This window comes from Nipponia nippon, unplaced genomic scaffold (assembly GCF_047370975.1).
Source record: "Nipponia nippon isolate SJK-2023a ecotype South Korea unplaced genomic scaffold, ASM4737097v1 scaffold_1, whole genome shotgun sequence".
In the NCBI taxonomy this organism is placed as follows: domain Eukaryota; kingdom Metazoa; phylum Chordata; class Aves; order Pelecaniformes; family Threskiornithidae; genus Nipponia; species Nipponia nippon.
In genome coordinates, this window is record NW_028262290.1 from 30,496,616 (window position 1) to 30,502,615 (window position 6,000).

Here is a 6,000-nt window from a genome sequence, read left to right on the forward strand (position 1 = left end):
TTTAAGGAAGCTACAAACTGGATGACTATGTAGACAGTGTCACAGATTACATAATTTTTCATCAGGGAATAGTCATCTTTAGCCTTCTGTTCAGAAATTCTGTGAGTATTTAAAACATAAAGGATTCAGCTCCAGAATTTGACAGAGCAGCGCATCGTCTAAGAAGACCAAGGGAAGTTAAAAACATTCATCTGAGGGCAGACCTATCAGTCTTTACAATCCCACACTTTAAACACTATTAAGCTTTTTTATCTTTTCATCTTTTGAAACCCACAATGCAGGGATTGAAGAAAATAGGAAGAATTACACTGTAAAAGAAAAATAAACTGCTTTAGAAGACTAGAGAGCTAAGATATAAGCAACCTGGGAAGAAACTAATAAGGAAAAGATATTTTAAAAAGCATTGTGGCCAACTTTCACATTTATTCCTCATAGATGACAGTCCCTGATACAGCATTGGCTCAAGCCCATTCAGGTTCCCCTGGCTGGTATGAATACAAAATACTAAAACAATAAGTAGAAGATTATTGGGAGTTTAAAAATCAGTGTTGCAAGATAAATTCCTGAGAGTCCTTTGCTGTTACATTCTAGCCAGAGAAATTCAGATTGGTTAGGCAGAGCGAAGGGATGGTACGCATGGCACAAAGCCTCCTTCACCAGAAGAAGGCATGTCCACAGCATAGCTCCAGGTGGAAACATTCAGGCTGATGTGAGAGCCAGAAACTGGACTGCCATGTTTGCTGAAAGCAGAACAGACCAGCTTGGGCAGGAGAGGATTTGAATGCAGCTGCCTTGCTTCTGCTGCAGCACGACTTTGGTCAGAGCCAGCCTCAACATCCCTTCCCAGTGCTGCACCAGCCACAGGGGCCAGCACCGTCGGGAACCTCTCCCCAGTAAGCTCAGCAAACATGAGTGAAAAGGGGCTGTGATTGCTCTCTAGAAATATACTCTGAAGAGGAGCAGAGACGTGGAGAAGGAACCTTCCCATTTAGGGACAGCATTGGCACAAAAATAAAGGAGCGTAAACTGTCTGAGAATAAACTTAGGACAGGAATGAGGTTTCTAACAGCCTGAAGAGTGAGGCTCTGCCCAGCCTTTGAAGAGGTGCAGTGGGAGGGGTGCCCCAGCCAAATGTTAACTGAAGCTTGCTGAATGTGAACAAAATAAGAAGACTGGCCCAGCATCAAAGCAAAACAGAGTTGATGACTCCACAGGCCTCCCTAGTCCTATCTCTTATGCAGAAAAATGTGAGAAGATATGCTTCTGTTGCTGATTCAGGCCACTACAGTGGCTAAAAACATGCATTTATGAGTCAGCACTCTGGGCACTATACAGTTAGTAACTTCTATTCACCTGTCACAATTTTTATTTGCTAGTAATTACTGCTAACAATAGTTTATGGAAGAAAAAAAGAAAAATTGCTTTGCAAAGCTTTCAGTTTATAAACGTTTATAACAGTATCTTAAATTCCTAAGCTCTCCTGAATATCAAAACAGATGTAAAGAAAAACAGAAGATGCCATTTAAGTCTGGACACCCATCACTTTCAGGAGTTAGGGCAGTACAAGCACATCTCATACTAAATATAAGAAATGTAATTATATCATCACTTGTAGAAACCACACTGTAATTCTTAGACAAAATTTTTATTCATCTCAAAAGTACAAAAGGACAATTGTCTTTTACACTAACTATGGCTTTCCAAACATGCTTTCAACAGCATTAGTCATAGCATAACTATGGGAACACCAAGCTGGAACCGATTCCACCAACCCAAATCCTACTGTGCCCACATACTGCAGGAGGTAGAAGTATCCTCTTTCAAAATTAGCTCCTTTATTCCTATTTTAAAGTCTCTAGGGTGTTTGATATATATGAAGCCATACAACCTCAGACTGCTGCAAGTTGTATGTATGTATATTAATTACCATGCTACTCGGACAACAGGTGTTTTGTAGATGAAATCTGGGTGCTGAAAATAGTGCATTCCTAAAACTTTCTTTCTCAGACTTCAAGATAAGACTACGTGAGCAGCATTAGCTCTTCAGTCAGCAACTATCTGTACAAAATTACTCACACAACACACCTGCAATATTAAAAGAAAGGACGAAAGGAACATCATTCTGGAAACTGCTAGCCTAGTTACTTTATTTCAGTGCTTTAGCAATATCAAAAATACTTTGCTTACTGGCAGTTCCACATAATTTAAAGAAAAACTTTCATTCAAAAATAAGGAGGGATGGAAATAAAAAGAGGGGTGGAGGATAAAGTTTCAATCACTCTTGTATTTTAATGGCTTGCTTTCAGATTAAATCATGAAAAAATAAGCAGGCTGAGTCTTCTTAAAATGTGGAGTATTGACCCAACAGATCGTAACTATTTCAGAGAAGTCATGGTAATCTATCATGCAAATATCTAGACAGTGTTTTTTAGACACAGGGATTATTGACCCCGATATACTGCCAAAAGCATTCCATCTTGTCAGAGCAGAAGCCGTGCATAAATATGTGCTAAATATTTTTATTACATTTGAGCTGGAAAAAGCCACCATAAATACATAATATGTTTCTACAAAGACAAACGAATTTATTTATTTTTCAACACGACTAATTGCATGAGCGAATGCTGAAGACTTCTTATACACACTTTCTACTTTAAAGGAAGCTGTTAAGTTACAAGAATGTAAATATAAGTGTTAGAAGCCTCAAACTTCCAAATGCATTTGTATTCCTATGAATTATTTTTCCTTATACCACAGTGAGAGAAGAAATATATCCCCTGTAACTTACTTTAGTTTCCACATCTGAATACACAGCACATCTTTATAGTCAGTTATAGATCCCTGAAAACTGTTTATATAAAATACATTAAGCAATCCCACAGCAATAAGTAAACAACAGAGAACATTGCAGATCCAAGCATTCAGCACCTCATCTTTAGCATAATATTGCACTATATCTCTTTCTGGGAGAAAAAAAAAATAAAAAAAACAACTAAACCTGTCATCTGGAAAAATCTTTCCAAATTGTATTTTAGAGAACCAATATCCTGTCTCTACATCAGGGGCAGCCTCTGTTAAGCATTTAAGTGCTCGCAATGAAAAGTAACAGTTTCTTCTCCAATCCTGAACTCTCAGTGACCGTCACGGAAAGTAACGGTTTCCCATTCCCTGTCAGCCAGTGGCATTAATAATCATCAAAACAAAACGAAACACCTTCAAGCAAGTATCTGCTTCTGATTAATCTCCATCCCAATGAATTAAATTCATAAGAGGCAACCTGCTGCCTTGTTTACGCCTTTTTAATATGAGGAGCAGAAGTTGGATATAAGGGTTTTGCTGCCCTTAGGGCTACGAAATATGCCTCATGTGGCAGTGAGCCAGCTCTCCGAGGGAGCCTCCTTTGCTGTTTCTCTCACAGCTATTTTCTAATGGATAATTTTTAAACAGACACACACAAACACACACGAGTCACCACAATACAGGGCTGGGGGTTTTGTTTTTGTCTAAAGTCCTGTAAGTATTTGCACTCATAACAAGGATCTCAAGGTTTCATCCAGTTTTGGTTTGGGGTTTAGGTTTTTTTTTAAAGGGAGCGGGGGGGGGGTGGGGTGTCTGGATGTTTTTTCCCCCAGCTGCCTTCCCCTCTATACAGCACAGCACATAAAACACCTCTCTTCAGCTTAACCGACCTAGGCTCAATTAGTGCAACATTTTGCACACATCCAAGCAATCACGAGGCAGAGATATTTAGTTCAGTCCTCATGTGTATTGCACAGAAACCTTTAGTTAAGGGTGAAAAGAGATTTCTTTAAAAAAAAAAAAAATCTCACAATGTAATTTACACAGCGTGGAAACGCCTACAAGGAGATGAAGTACCTGCACTGGGGAGATGTTCAGTTGTTCACTTCATCTTCCGTTGACAAGGAAACCAAACCGCACTTCATTCTCCAGGAAAACCTTCCACTGCCATCATTTGAAAATGTATTTATTTGTATATATGTATATATCTATCATCATCATCATCATCATGATAATAATAACCATCATAAAATACTGCTGGCAAAAGAATAAAAAAGTCAAGGTGCAAAATGTGCAAAAGTAAGGATCATCTCTTTGGCTTTCTGTTTTGCTTTGTTATCTTTAAGGAGAAAAAAAAGTATTTAAAAATGATACTGTAACATGCTGCAAGAAAAGTTTCACATTATAAACAGGCATCAAAAACTGAAAAAGAAGAAAAAATACCCCTGCTGATTTCACTGAGTGTCAATAAAAAAGAAACAATAACAAAAATAATAAAATTAACATCTTGCTCTGTGGCTTCCACCAGTATTGCAAGATTACAAACTCTGTGTAAACACTGCTGTAAAATGCATTTGCAATTCCCATCTCTTTACGAAAAAAAAACCCTTAAAAAACACCCAAAAATAAAAATAAAACAACACCAGAGAAAATCCTCTGCAAAAAGAGTTAGAAACACGCCTTTTCTCTTATCTTTAAAAAATAAGCATCATATTTCACATCGCTTTTCCGTGCCACAACAAGACCAGTTGCATATATAGATATATAGCTACTAAATGTATATCAGTTGTTGCTGGACTGGCAAGTCTGTATTATTAATATTATCATTTTTCATTCCCAGTGACTCCCGGCCCCAGCAGCACCTTTTGCTCACAGTTTAGTAACCATCGCATGCTAGGAAAAAAACTTGTCATCAGCAAAAGATCAAATCCATTTAAACAATAATCAAAGAGGAAGAAAAAAAAAAAAGAAGAAAAAAAACAGAAAAAAACCCAAAAAAAACAAAAGGAAGAAAAAAAACAGGACAAAAAAAGGAGGACAAGAATGTCAGCGGAAAGGTACTCACCGAGCGGGAGTAAAAGGGAGGAATAAAAATGAGAGTTACTATAAAATACAGTATGGCGGTGGAAGAAGGAATGAGGCGCTTTTTTTTTTTCTCTCCTCTCTAGTCTCTGCCTCCGGCAACCGCCACGTGATCCGGAGCCGGGCGGACTCGCAGCCGGGAGGGCGCAGCGGCGGCGGCGCCGGGTGCGGGCGCGGACCCAGCCCGGACCCGGCCCGCCCCGAGCCCGCCGCAGCCGCCCGGCTCCCGCCGCCGCCGCCCTGCGCTCCGCACCCGCGCAGGTGCCGCCCGCACCCGCGCTCACACGCACGCACTTACAGACGCACACTCACACCGAGGCGCGGGCACGCAGCCGCCTGCGCGGCCGAGGTGCGGAGGTGGGCGCGTCTTGCGCGGCAGCGCAACTTGCTCGCCGGCGCTGCGCGAAGTTGCCGCCCGGCGCCGCCCGCCGCCTGTTGCCCTCCGGCCGCGCCGGTGCCGCCGCCCTCTGCCCCGCGGGCCCCGCCGGTGCGGCGCCGCTCGCCCCCGGGACTGGGGGCCGGCGGAGCGCGGAGCGGGCCCGGGGTTTGCCCGGCTGGGGGGTGCCGTGTCCCGGTGGGGGCCCCGGTCCAGCAGCGGCCTCCGCGGTGTGTGCGCTCGGGTTACCCCTCCTGCCGCTCCGGCGGAGGAAGGGGGGGCTGCGCACGGAAGCGGGTAGCCCCACCGCCCAGCTCCCGTGTGCACGGGGGTGTCTGCTCGCCCCCCGCCCTGATTCCCCGCGTGTGCGCGGGGGTGCCCCTCCTGCAGCTCCGGCTCGGCGTGCGTGCGCGGGGGTAGCCCGGCGGGCAGCCAGGGCACGGAGGGGCACCCCCTACTGCCGCTCCAGCTCGGGGTGGGTGGACAGGGGCAGCGCTGCTCCCGCTGCAGCTGCGGGGGGTGTGCACGGGGGTTCCCCTACTGCCACTCGGGCTCCAGCTGCGTGTGCAGCTCGGAGTGTTTCCATGCCGGGCGCTGGGGCTGCAGTTACCGTGCCACCCAGTCATGTCTGAGCTGCGCTTCTCCGTCTCCTTCCGGAGAGCGTTTCTCCTGTGCAGCTGGGGAGAGAAGGACAGGTACCAGCAGTCCCATCTATTATTTGCTTTTGTTTCTTGGCCTCTGCC

General features: G+C 44.4%; 1 protein-coding gene across 4 annotated transcripts in view; it reads right to left on the reverse strand.

Moving 5' to 3' along the window:
• RALYL (RALY RNA binding protein like) overlaps positions 1 to 4,988 on the reverse strand; it is a 394,972-nt gene extending 389,984 nt beyond the window's left edge. For 2 of the 4 annotated variants that reach the window (XM_087750713.1, XM_087750693.1), the window contains exons 1-2: positions 4,865 to 4,973; positions 3,877 to 3,963 (exon numbers count right to left, since the gene is read on the reverse strand). The gene's annotated coding sequence lies outside the window, so the exon portion shown is untranslated. Of the gene's footprint in view, positions 1 to 3,876; positions 3,964 to 4,864 lie in introns of all 4 variants that reach the window. The other 2 variants (XM_087750703.1, XM_087750726.1) reach the window with 2 other exon arrangements.
• Positions 4,989 to 6,000: the final 1,012 nt, after the last annotated feature.